At 44.1% G+C, this 14,286-nt stretch overlaps 1 pseudogene; it reads right to left on the reverse strand.

Moving 5' to 3' along the window:
• The window catches only part of LOC138651788 (oocyte zinc finger protein XlCOF22-like), an 80,415-nt pseudogene extending 66,388 nt beyond the window's left edge, over nt 1–14,027 (reverse strand).
• Between the last annotated feature and the right edge of the window lie 259 nt (nt 14,028–14,286).

Raw genomic sequence — 14,286 nt, forward strand, 5'->3', positions numbered from 1 at the left:
CGATCGCTGCAGCGTCGCTGTTTGGTCGCTGGAGAGCTGTCACACAGACAGCTCTCCAGCGACCAACGATCCCGAGGTCCCCGGTAACCAGGGTAAACATCGGGTTACTAAGCGCACGACCGTTAAAAAAACAAACACTACATACTTACCTTCAGCTGTCTGTCCCCGGCGCTCTGCTTTCCCCTGCACTGTCAGCGCCGGTCAGCAGAGCGGTGACGTCACCGCTGTGCTTTCCGGCTGGCTGGCGCTTACACAGGATGCAGAAGGAGTGCAGAGAAGCACAGCGCCGGGGACAGACAGCTGAAGGTAAGTATGTAGTGTTTGTTTTTTTAACGTTTACGCTGGTAACCAGGGTAAACATCGGGTTACTAAGCGCGGCCCTGGTTACCAGTGAAGACATCGCTGGATCGGCGTCACACACGCCGATCCAGCGATGTCAGCGGGAAGTCCAGCTACGAAATAAAGTTCTGGACTTTCCTCAGCGACCAACGATCTCCCAGCAGGGGCCTGATCGTTGGTCGCTGTCACACATAACGATTTGCTTAATGATATCGTTGCTACGTCACAAAAAGCAACGATATCGTTAACGATATCGTTATGTGTGACGGTACCTTAATCCTCACCTCTCCAGTTCTGTCCATCTGTTATTCCCATAGATAAGAATGATGTAATGTGACGTCATCAGAATCTCTTACCTCTCCAGTAAGACGGAAGAGGATCTCTAGGGTGAGGTGTAATATTCTCTCCGCCATCTTGTCTCTGTCCATACCCATCCTTGATGAGTAAATCAGGATAATTCTCTTATATAGAAAATCTTCACGGAGAGGATCTGATATTGTAGACACCTACATGAGAAGATGAGCCGATGCAACATCATAAAAATCCTGTGTAATAATACAATTACTGGAGATACAGAAAAAGGAGGAGAACCAGGAGCATATAATGACGGTATAAATAAGATAATCTTTATTAATATAACAAAGTTAAAAGTATGGACATCAGTAATAGTCACAATGCATACCACAATACAGCAACGAAAAAAGGGGGAAAAAAGAATGAACCAGTACACACCTCACATCTCACCACCCTGACAAAGTATAGGAGATGATCATAGTATGGCTAGAAGCAATACACAACATGTAGTACAGAGAAGATACAAGGGGGAGGGGAGTCGCAGCTGTGACAGGTCCTAGCCAAAAAGTAGTAATATAAGAGGCAAGTGCACCCTGACAGCTAGAGTGAACCCCGTGACAGCGGCGATATCCAACCCCAATATAACAATACCATATACAGGGCCTAACCAAGAATAAAGAACAAATTGCAATACAAGCGTAGCAGCGGTATAGCTAACGCTAGATATAACATGCCAATCATGGCCTGAAATTCAGGCATCACAGCTATGGTGATACCTGGCACAAAGAGTGAAGCCAGTGCGCCCAGATGGGTAGGTAGAGCCCTGTAAACATGGAGGTAACCAGGTTGTATGCTTACCAGTACAGGTGTGGGAGGGAGGTGAGAAGGTCCCGCCGGTAGGAACACCCCTGTGTTGCCATGTTATATCTAGCGTTAGCTATACCGCTGCTACGCTTGTATTGCAATTTGTTCTTTATTCTTGGTTAGGCCCTGTATATGGTATTGTTATATTGGGGTTGGATATCGCCGCTGTCACGGGGTTCACTCTAGGTGTCAGGGTGCACTTGCCTCTTATATTACTACTTTTTGGCTAGGACCTGTCACAGCTGCGACTCCCCTCCCCCTTGTATCTTCTCTGTACTACATGTTGTGTATTGCTTCTAGCCATACTATGATCATCTCCTATACTTTGTCAGGGTGGTGAGATGTGAGGTGTGTACTGGTTCATTCTTTTTTCCCCCTTTTTTCGTTGCTGTATTGTGGTATACATTGTGACTATTACTGATGTCCATGCTTTTAACTTTGTTATATTAATAAAGATTATCTTATTTATACCGTCATTATATGCTCCTGGTTCTCCTCCTTTTTCTATATCTATTATTTGGAGCGATTACATCTATTATCTGGGTTATTACCAGAAAATACTAGTATCTTTTCTCCAGATTTTGTTGATATGTTTTTGGAACTTAGATCGATATTAATTACTGGAGATAATACGGGAAACATATGAGGAGATTTATTATTTTACAGTATTTAGTTTCCTTCTTTACATCTACTAATAAAACCTATATATTTTAGGCCACAAACAACAATCAGTTTCTTCCTCGGAGTCGGCAGCTGAATACGTTTCTCATAGACTCATCTTCCATAACGCTAATTCTCGTCTCATTTACCGACACTGGAATCAGCATTAGCAATACTGCAGGAGATATTCATTACACGTGACATGAGAAATAACTACTTCATGATGAGGACGACATCTTCTACTACGGCTCCAGAAACATATTTGGCCAGAGTCCATCACTGACTCCATCACCACCGGCCGTCTATATATGAATGTTTCCCGTCTTCCCCGGACTGTAATCTTCTATCACATTAGATCTCATGTCTGATTCACACAGAAGTTTGAGACTTTTACAAAAGCTTTTTTGTAAGAACAACAAGACAGGAGATATTTGATGCCAATATCTCCATGTACAGTGTTTTATAGGGTTTATTTCTGGCATTAAGCTTTCTTATATTACAAGAAAAATGCCAGAAAAAGTTACATATTAAAATATTTCCAAAGAAAATAATAATAATAACAACAACAATAATAATAATAATTATTGGAAAAGGAAAAAAATATACAACAAAGCAGAAGACGCTTTTATTTTTAACACATTTGCTGTTTTTTGTTTTTTTAATAACCCTTTTGGGCCCCAGAACATAGATATACACTGCAGGGACAGCACAGTTGTGGCTGCAACAAAAACCCTGGCAGGTTAACCACTTGCTTGCTACTGTCAAAAGCAAACATGGCGTATAAGAAGGTGAGTCCAGCTGAATGCAACCCACCCCCAAGTACTCGATAGTATGCGGCGGCCTAATTACTACTATACTTTCATGCCTAATAATGGTGTCTGAGCCTGCAATGTACGAAGGGTCTATTAGGCTGGGCCAGAGGCAGCGTTCAATAAGTTACCTTTTATCACCCCCATACACATTAGACTAAAGTTACATGAAAGCATTGATTAGCATTGGGCGACTATATAATGTATTTGGGGGTCTCCTGACAGATGATGTCAAGCCAGAGAAGGTTCTGTCATCCTGAATCTCAGAGGCTAATCCGGTTGTTCTTCCTGTAGATAATCCTCCCCTAGAGGAGTCTGGAGGCGACTCTCTCATACAGACCACAGGAAAGTGGGAATATTTGTGTGTGTTTGGGGGGGGGGGGAATCGGGAGCGATAGCCGTCTGCAAAATGACCGTTCAGCCACCACGATCACAGTTGAGTGACTTTATTTCCCCCTCCTCCAAGTTTTTTTGCACACAGTTGCGCACCCCCTGCTGGATTACGGGACTGCAACCCTGAAAGGGTTAATTACCTTCGCTAACAAAAATGGACTGGGTGTAGCTGCTCTGAGTTTGGTGCTATTTTAACCCTGAACTGCCCCTGAGAACGTACAAGCAGCACACTTGTTTTAAAAGGGAAAGTACTCTACTAAAGGAGGGTGGGGGAAATCTGAGTAGGAGGACACATGGAGCAAGCCGGGTCAGGACTGTATGGACTGTTGAAGCAGTGGTGAGATGGCCACTGCTTGATTACATGGACTGTTAGTAAGCATCTTATGTGTATGGGTCCCAGGAGGAAAGGGACCGGGGTCAGTCGGACCCGTGTTAAAAGAAGCTGAACTCTATGTTCCAGGGTTTCAGCCTGAAGCCACTGGTGACCCACAGGCAGCTTTAGACATAGACTATATTAATTATATAAAGGTTTTAAAAATGCCATCAGTTTTAAGTTGCAGGTGCTATGATGGTCGGGGACAACCATATTTTAGAAGGAAGGAGTATAAGGCCGGCTTCACACTCAGCGTATGAAAATACGGTCCGTATATTACGGCCGTAATACGCTGAAATGTCCCGAAAATAGTGGTCCGTAGCTCCTCCGTAGGCAGGGTGTGTCAGCGTTTTTTGCGCATGGCATCCTCCGTATGTAATCCGTATGGCATCCGTACTGCGTGGTTTTCTCGCAGGCTTGCAAAACCAACATACCGCTATAGAAATGATCCATGTGTCCCAAAAAGAAAAAAATATATATATATACTGTCTATCTATCTATCTATCTATCTATCTATCTATCTATATATATATATATATATATATATATATGTCAGTAGACACATATATGTATATATATTACTATTTTTTCCAGCGCTATACAGCTTGAAAGCCGGTAATTCAATTACCGGCTTTTTCTTTCTCCTTCCTAAAACCCGACATGATTTGAGACATGGTTTACATACAGTAAACCATGTCTTCTCTCCATTTTTTTGGCAGATTCCACACTACTAATGTCAATAGAGTGTATCTGCAAAATTTGGCCGTTCTAGCTCTTAAAATAAAGGGTTAAATGGCGGAAAAAATTGGCGTGGGCTCCCGCGCAATTTTCTCCGCCAGAGTAGTAAAGCCAGTGACTGAGGGCAGATATTAATAGCCTGGAGAGGGTCCATGGTTATTGGCCCCCCCCTGGCTAAAAATATCTGCCCCCAGCCACCCCAGAAAAGGCACATCTGGAAGATGCGCCTATTCTGGAACTTGGCCACTCTCTTCCCATTCCCGTGTAGCGGTGGGATATGGGGTAATGAAGGGTTAATGCCACCTTGCTATTGTAAGGTGACATTAAGCCTAATTAATAATGGAGAGGCGTCAATTATGACACCTATCCATTATTAATCCAATTGTAGTAAAGGGTTAAATAAAACACAAACACATTATTTAAAATTATTTTAATGAAATAAAAACAATGGTTGTTGGAGTATTTTATTCTACGCCCAATCCAGTCACTGAAGACCCTCGTTCTGTGAAAGAAAAAACATAATAAACCAACAATATACTTACCCTCCGCAGATCTGTAACGTCCAACGATGTAAATCCTTCTGAAGGGGTTAAAACATTTTGCAGCAAGGAGCTTTGCTAATGCAATGCTACTCCTCGCTGCAAAACCCCGGGGAATGTGTCTAAATATAGATCAATGAGCTATATTTAGCTTCATTTGCGGTGAGGCGCCCTCTGCTGGATGTTCATAGATCGTGGGAACTTTCCTAGAAAGCCTGGGAGCTTTCTAGGTAAGTTCCCACGATCTATGAACATCCAGCAGAGGGCGCCTCACCGCAAATGAAGCTAAATATAGCTCATTGATCTATATTTAGACTCATTCCCCGGGGTTTTGCAGCGAGGAGTAGCATTGCATTAGCAAAGCTCCTTGCTGCAAAATGTTTTAACCCCTTCAGAAGGATTTACATCGTTGGACGTTACAGATCTGCGGAGGGTAAGTATATTGTTGGTTTATTATGTTTTTTTTGTTACAGAACGAGGGTCTTCAGTGACTGGATTGGGCGTAGAATAAAATACTCCAACAAACATTGTTTTTATTTCATTAAAATAATTTTAAATAATGTGTTTGTGTTTTATTTAACCCTTTACTACAATTGGATTAATAATGGATAGGTGTCATAATTGACGCCTCTCCATTATTAATTAGGCTTAATGTCACCTTACAATAGCAAGGTGGCATTAACCCTTCATTACCCCATATCCCACCGCTACACGGGAATGGGAAGAGAGTGGCCAAGTGCCAGAATAGGCGCATCTTCCAGATGTGCCTTTTCTGGGGTGGCTGGGGGCAGATATTTTTAGCCAGGGGGGGGGGCAATAACCATGGACCCTCTCCAGGCTATTAATATCTGCCCTCAGTCACTGGCTTTACTACTCTGGTGGAGAAAATTGCGCGGGAGCCCACGCCAATTTTTTCCGCCATTTAACCCTTTAATTTAATAGCTAGAACGGCCAAATTTTGCATATACACACTACTGACATTAGTAGTGTGGAATATGCAAAAAAAGGGGGATATGACATGGTTTACTGTATGTAAACCATGTCTCATATCATGTCGGGTTTAGGAAGGAGAAAGCAAAAGCCGGCAATTGAATTACCAGCTTTAAAGCTATCTAGCGCTGTATGAAATATTAATATATATACATATATGTGTCTCACTGACATATATATATATATACCTATTCTATGTGTACGCATTTATTCTACCTATTCTACTGGAAGCTGTCAGTGTGATTTTACTGTACACCGCACTGAATTGCCGGCTTTTTTCTCTAACACCGCTGCGTATTTCTCGCAAGTCACACTGCTGGTCCGTGTGGAATCTGCCAAAAAAATGGAGAGAAGACATGGTTTACTGTATGTAAACCATGTCTCAAATCATGTCGGGTTTTAGGAAGGAGAAAGAAAAAGCCGGTAATTGAATTACCGGCTTTCAAGCTGTATAGCGCTGGAATAAATATTAATATATATACATATATATGTCTCAATGACATATATATATATATATATATACCTATTCTATGTGTACACATTTATTCTACCTATTGGACTGTAAGCTGTCAGTGTGATTTTACTGTACACCGCACTGAATTGCCGGCTTTTCTCTCTAACAGCGCTGCGTATTTCTCGCAAGTCACACTGCTTGTCCGTGTGTAATCCGTATTTTTCACGCTTCCATAGACTTTCATTGGCGTATTTCTTGCGCAGTACGGTGACAAACGCAGCATGCTGCGATTTTGTACGGCCGTAGAAAGCCGTATAATACTGATCAGTAAAATACGGCAGATAGGAGCAGGGGCATAGAGAATAATTGTGCCGTATTTTTTGCGAGTTTTACGGACGTAGTTTCTGCGCTCTTACGTCCGTAAAACTCGCAAGTGTGAAGCCGGCCTAAGGAGGTAACCGAGGTTGGCATCTGCTTTCCCCTCTTTGAACAATGTTCATACGGATTATGTGCGGTACCTTGTCGTTTACTAATGTCAACATACTCATGTAATATTGGTATGTGTGTAATTGAAATGTTTGGTTTATGAGCTAAAGGTACCGTCACACTTAGCGACGCTGCAGCGATACCGACAACGATCCGGATCGCTGCAGCGTCGCTGTTTGGTCGCTGGAGAGCTGTCACACAGAGCGCTCTCCAGCGACCAACGATGCCGGTAACCAGGGTAAACATCGGGTAACTAAGCGCAGGGCCGCGCTTAGTAACCCGATGTTTACCCTGGTTACCATCCTAAAAGTAAAAAAAAACAAACACTACATACTTACCTACAGCCGTCTGTCCTCCAGCGCTGTGCTCTGCACTCCTCCTGTACTGTCTGTGTGAGCACAGCGGCCGGAAAGCAGAGCGGTGACGTCACCGCTCTAAGCAGAGCGGTGACGTCACCGCTCTGCTTTCCGGCTGACCGACGCTCACAGCCAGTGCAGGAGGAGTGCAGAGCACAGCGCTGGAGGACAGACGGCTGTAGGTAAGTATGTAGTGTTTTTTTTTTTTTACTTTTAGGATGGTAACCAGGGTAAACATCGGTTACTAAGCGCGGCCCTGCGCTTAGTTACCCGATGTTTACCCTGGTTACCAGTGAAGACATCGCTGAATCGGTGTCACACACGCCGATTCAGCGATGTCTACGGGGAGTCCAGCGACCAAATAAAGTTCTGGACTTTCTTCCCCGACCAGCGACAGCACAGCAGGGGCCTGATCGCTGCTGCCTGTCACACTGGACGATATAGCTAGCGAGGACGCTGCAACGTCACGGATCGCTAGCGATATCGTCTAGTGTGACGGTACCTTTAGGGATAGAATAGAAGATAGCATAGGACAATAGTGGGATTAGATGAAGTGGGGCACGTTAGTGACAGGGAATCAGAATCTCAGAGTAGGTATAATGAGCATTAGGGGTTTGCCAGTTATTATTATTTATTTATATAGCACTATTGATTCCATGGTGCTGTACATGAGAAGGGGTTACATACAAATTAGACATCACTTACAGTAAGCAAACTAACAAATACAGACTGACACAGAGGGGAGAGGAGAACTTTTCAGAATATTTTCCCAGGCTCGAGTTCATATGAGGACATCCAGCAGAGGGCGCATCACCGCAACTCGAGGTAACTACAGGTCATTCACCTACATTCCATTCATTCGCCGTGTTTTCACAGGCAGGGGCGGCTGCATTAGCAGGCTTCTGCTTGTAAAATTAGCTAACCCTTTCAGACGGATTTACAGCGTGGGACGAGACAGATCGTCGGAAGGTATGGAATATTGTTGTTTGTTTTTTTTACATTTGTTCCAGGTGACAAGGGTCTTCAGGTGGATTACTAGTATAATAAAATATTACAACAACCTGTGTATTTATTTCATTAAAATACTTTGTAATAATGTGTGTGCGTTTTTTTAACCATTTCATACTATTGGATTAATAAAGGATAGGTGTCATAATTGACGCCTCAACATTATTAATTTGGCTTAATGTCACCTTACAATAGCAAGGTGGCATTAACCCTTCATTACCCCATATCCCACCCCTACACGGCAATGGGAAGAGAGTGGCCAAGTGCCAGAATAGGCGCATCTTCCAGATGTGCCTTTTCTGGGGTGGCTGGAGACAGATGTTTTTAGCCAGGGGGGGGGGGGGGCAATAACCGTGGACCCTCTCCAGGCTATTAATATCTGTCCTCAGTCACTGGCTTTACCATTCTGGCGGAGAAAATTACGTGGGAGCCCACGCAAATTTTTTCCGCCATTTAACCCTTTAATAGCTAGAGCGCCCAAATTTTGCACATACACACTACTAACATTAGTAGTGTGGAATATGAAAAAAAAAGGTGATATGAGATGGTTTACTGTATGTAAACCATGTCTAATATCATGTCGGGTTTGAGAAGGAGATAGGAAAAGCCGGCAATTGAATTACCGGCTTTTTAGCTATCTAGCGCTGTATGATATATTAATATATATATATATATGTCGGTTTTGCAAGCCTGCGAGAAAATCACGCAGTACGGATGCCATACGGAGGATGCCATGCGCAAAATACGCTGACACACCCTGCCTACGGATGACATACGGATCACTATTTTGGGGACTTTTCTGCGTATTAGGGCCATAAAAAACGGACCGTATTTTTATACGCTGAGTATGAGGCCGGCCTCAGAGGGAGATCCCTCCGCATACAGCATCGCAAGCTCCCCGAAGGAACAGGAAACCAAACTGAGGAGAGAGGTAGCGCCCCCATCTTTTATCTCCACTGCAGGTTTCCTGTTTCTGGGGGCGGGAGCCATCTCTCATGTAACGGTGCTGTCATGGGGAAGGGAAAAAAGGTTTTACCAGTGGAGGAATGGGTAAAGAAACTGCAGATTCTTCTAACAAGCCAAGTCCCCTTGGGTACAAGTGTTTTATAGAAACTATGCAGTAAATGGTCTCTAATTTACCAACCCTTTTTGAAAGTTATTGTGGGAGTAGACCCTACAGCACCACTCAGGTCCGGGTAGACCATAAGTATATTCCAGTCTTTTCTGACGATATTAAAAATATGGTCACTCTGATTGTCGTGGGTTCACATTACATTTCCGCAGTCCGTTACTTCAGAAAGAACAGGACCAGCATGATATAAATGGGATCACCACACCAATATACAAAAATATAACAAAATTTTTATTATTTGTAAACAACACCACACAAAGAAAACTGAAATTTAAAAACAATTAAAAACTCCCATAAACAACCATGGGAGATAAGGGTCAATACAATATATGAGTTAAATACTCAAAGAACATTGCATAATCTATACCACATACATGAAAACCATTCTCAAACCGTGACCATATGAAAAAAGAAAAAACAGGTCAAGTAATATAAGCATGCTGTGTCTTCCAACAACTAAATGCTGGATTTAAGGTCCCAATAACATATTAAGTGTATATATGGCATGCATATCAATAATAAAATTCCTGTGGAACCAATATCCTAATAACCTGTTTAGAAATACATATGGCATATAAACTTATGTGCAAGTTCCCATGCAAATAAATGAGAATGTACCAGTATCCACAAAGGTATGTCAGACCCAGGTGGGTCTCCCTAAGCAAGTCGCACCTAGAGACCCGGTATAATACCACCCCACCATAAGTCAGAGTCACCTCAATAAATAACAGGGTAGATTAATGCAATGTGAGACCGCAGTCCGTGATTTCCGCAGTCCGTTAACGCGGCCATTAAGCCCTATGTCAGACGCATCGCTAGCGCATGCCCACAATGGGCTTGCACAAGCGATGTGCCGTCATTGAATGACGGACCCTGGGACGTTGGCTGCAGCGTTTCCGGGTTCGTCACCGCTAGCGCAGATAGAGCATCTGCTAGCTCTATCTGCGCTAGCATGTCGGCACTTGCGTTAACGCAGCTCGTTTAACGCATGTGTTGAACAGGCTGCTGTTAACGCAATGTGAACCTAGCCTAACTCGTGTTATCCCATCTTTTTCTTGGTAAGATTTGAAGGAGTGTCTGTCTCTCCCATTTTCATGCAATTGATCATGTAAAATCCAAAATGTACTATGGGTACCCATTTTCCCTGAATCTGGTGTTCATGTCTATTGCCTTTATATTGCAATCTGTGACATTAGAACAGTTTCTTCTCCATCGTAAAAATTGGCCCTTGGGTGTTCCGTTTTTTATGGAGATGGGGTGGTTGCGATCCCTCTTCAATAAGCTATTAAAGCTTGTAGGTTTATGGTCCCATCCCGTTCTTTCAAAATTAATACATCCAGGAAAGGCAACCTGTTATAATTAAACTGGATGTAAATCTCAAGCCCACTCTTGACGTTGAGCTCCCTGACAAATTCAAGAAATTGTTCACTCATCCATGACCAGATCATAAAAATGTTGTCTATATATCTATACTATACCCCTATATATAGATGTAATCACTTAGAATCATCCCTGAATATTGTGGTTTCCTCCCACTAGCCCAGGAACAGGTTAACATACGAGGGGGCACATGGCCTCCCCATCGTAGTTCCTCTAAGCTAGCGGAAATATTTCCTGTCAAAAAGAAAGAAGTTATGAGTAAGAATGAATTTTAGAAGATCAGCCGTGAAGTCATTATGTCTGCAATACTTAGAATGTCTTACCTCTTTGCAACCATCCTCATGTGGTATATTACTGTACAAAGCATCAAAATCTAGTAAGGCCTGCTCCCATGCATGCTCGAGGGTATACATGTAGGGGAGCAAGCAAAGGTAAAACCATTTTCCAGAGAGATTATTCCAACTGTAAAATATCAGGACTTATGCCAACTGCAAGACCTCAGGAACCTCAGGCGGTACTGTGAGAACATTACACTGTCTGGGGGGATGACGGCACTGTGAGAACATTATATGTGTGGGGGAATGGTGGTACTGTAGGAATATTATACTGCGTGGGAAGGATGGCTGTACTGTGAGAACATTATACCGTCTGGGGAATGACGGCACTGTGAGAACATTGTACTGTGTGTGGGGGAATGGTGGTACTGTAGGAACATTATACTGTGTGGGGGAATGGTGGTACTGTAGGAACATTATACTGTGTGGGGGAATGGTGGTACTGTAGGAACATTATACTGTGTGGGGGATGGCTGTACTGTGGGAACATTATACTGTGTGGGGGGATGACAGCACTGTGAGAACATTATACTGTGTGGGGGGATGACGGCACTGTGGGAACATTATACCGTCTGGGGGATGACAGCACTGTGAGAACATTATACCGTCTGGGGGATGACAGCACTGTGAGAACATTATACTGTGTGGGGGGATGGCGGCACTGTGAGAACATTATACCGTCTGGGGGGATGACGGCACTGTGAGAACATTATACCGTCAGGGGGATGACGGCACTGTGAGAACATTATACTGTGTGGGGGATGGCGGCACTGTTAGAACATTATACTGTGTGGGGGATGGCGGCACTGTGAGAACATTATACTGTGTGGGGGGATGGCGGCACTGTGAGAACATTATACCGTCTGGGGGATGACGGCACTGTGAGAACATTATACCGTCAGGGGGATGATGGCACTGTGAGAACATTATACCATCTGGGGGATGACGGCACTGTGAGAACATTATACTGTGTGTGTGGGGGGATGGCGGCACTGTGAGAACATTATACCGCCTGGGGGATGACGGCACTGTGAGAACATTATACCGTCTGGGGGATGACGGCACTGTGAGAACATTATACTGTGTGGGGGATGGCGGCACTGTTATAACATTATACTGTGTGGGGGATGGCGGCACTGTGAGAACATTATACTGTGTGGGGGGATGGCGGCACTGTGAGAACATTATACCGTCTGGGGGATGACGGCACTGTGAGAACATTATACTGTGTGGGGGATGGCGGCACTGTTAGAACATTATACTGTGTGGGGGATGGCGGCACTGTGAGAACATTATACTGTGTGGGGGATGGCGGCACTGTGAGAACATTATACTGTGTGGGGGGATGGCGGCACTGTGAGAACATTATACCGTCTGGGGGATGACGGCACTGTGAGAACATTATACCGTCTGGGGGATGACGGCACTGTGAGAACATTATACTGTGTGGGGGATGGCGGCACTGTTAGAACATTATACTGTGTGGGGGATGGCGGCACTGTGAGAACATTATACTGTGTGGGGGGATGGCGGCACTGTGAGAACATTATACCGTCTGGGGGATGACGGCACTGTGAGAACATTATACCGTCTGGGGGATGACGGCACTGCGAGAACATTATACTGTGTGGGGAGGATGGATGGCTGTACTGTGAGAACATTATACTGTGTGGGGGTGGATGGCTGTACTGTGAGAACATTATACCGTCTGGGGGATGACGGCACTGTGAGAACATTATACTGTGTGGGGGGATGGCAGCACTGTGAGAACAATATACTGTGTGGGGGATGACTATACTGGGGGAACATTATACTGTGTGGGGGGATGGCGGCACTGTGAGAACATTATACTGTTTGTGGGGGATGACTATACTGTGGGAACATACTGTGTGTGGAGTGATGATGGTACTGTTAGAAGAATATACTGTGTGTTGGGGAACAGAGGTACAGTGAAAATATACTGTGTATGAGGGGGATGGCAGCACTGTGGGAACATTATACAGTGTGTGGGGTATGGCGGCAATTTGGAAACATTATACTGTGTTTAGGGGGATGGCGGTAGTCTGGGAATATTATACCATGTAGGGGATGGAGATACTGTGGGAAGATTGTACTGTGTGTGGGGGATGGCAGTACTGTGGGAACATTATACTGAGGGTGCTGGGGATGACTATACTGTGGGAACTGTACCAGTTATGACTTGTATTGTTTAAGATTATTGTACTTGTTTTTACTATGTATACCCCTCCTCACACGTAAAGCGCCATGGAATAAATGGCGCTATAATAATAAATAATAATAATAATATTATACTGTGTGTGGAAGGGATTGCGGTACTGTGGGAACAATATAGCTTGGGTGGTGGGGATGATGGTGCAGTGAAAATATAAAGTTTGGCGGATGGCGGTAATGTGGGAACATTATACTATTTGTGGGGGTGTGGCGGTATTGTGTCAACACTATATTATGTGTTGGGGATGACTGTAATGTGGGAACATAATATTGTGGGAAAATTATACTGTTGATGGGTGGATGGTGGTACTGTTGGAACGTTATACTGTATGGGGCATTATACATACTGCATATTGTACATAATGGGAGCATTACACTGTGTGGGGCCAAGGAAGGGGCCCTGTACTATGCAAACACTCAGTTTCCTCACTTCCTGTCTTCCATAGTTGGGTCGTACATATATATTATTAGAGGAAACAGAGCAAAAACGTTATGATTCTTATAAAGTGGCAAAAAAAACCCTAAAGAGTCTAAGTGCTGAAGGGGTTAATGTCCCACGCGCTCAGTAATGGAGAACTTCCACATACCTCCACCTGCAGAGTCGCACACCACCTATAGGGCAGGCTGTTCTGTGCGCACAGGACCTGTGATGAGGTCACAGGATGGGAGGAGTCAGGGGTCACATGATCACATGGCCTCAGTGCCTCCTCAGTCCTGACTAAGGCAATGCTGCGGGTCCGCAGCAGTTTCCATAGCGTTTACAGTAAACATGTAAACCAATGGGAAACCGCAAACCGCTGTGCACATGCTGCGGTTTACAATCCGCAGCATGTCACGCATTTGTGCAGAATCGCAGCGATTCTGCACACATAGAAATGCATTGATCCTCTTATTTCCCGCATGG

The sequence above is a fragment of the Ranitomeya imitator genome, chromosome 10 (assembly GCF_032444005.1).
Source record: "Ranitomeya imitator isolate aRanImi1 chromosome 10, aRanImi1.pri, whole genome shotgun sequence".
In the NCBI taxonomy this organism is placed as follows: domain Eukaryota; kingdom Metazoa; phylum Chordata; class Amphibia; order Anura; family Dendrobatidae; genus Ranitomeya; species Ranitomeya imitator.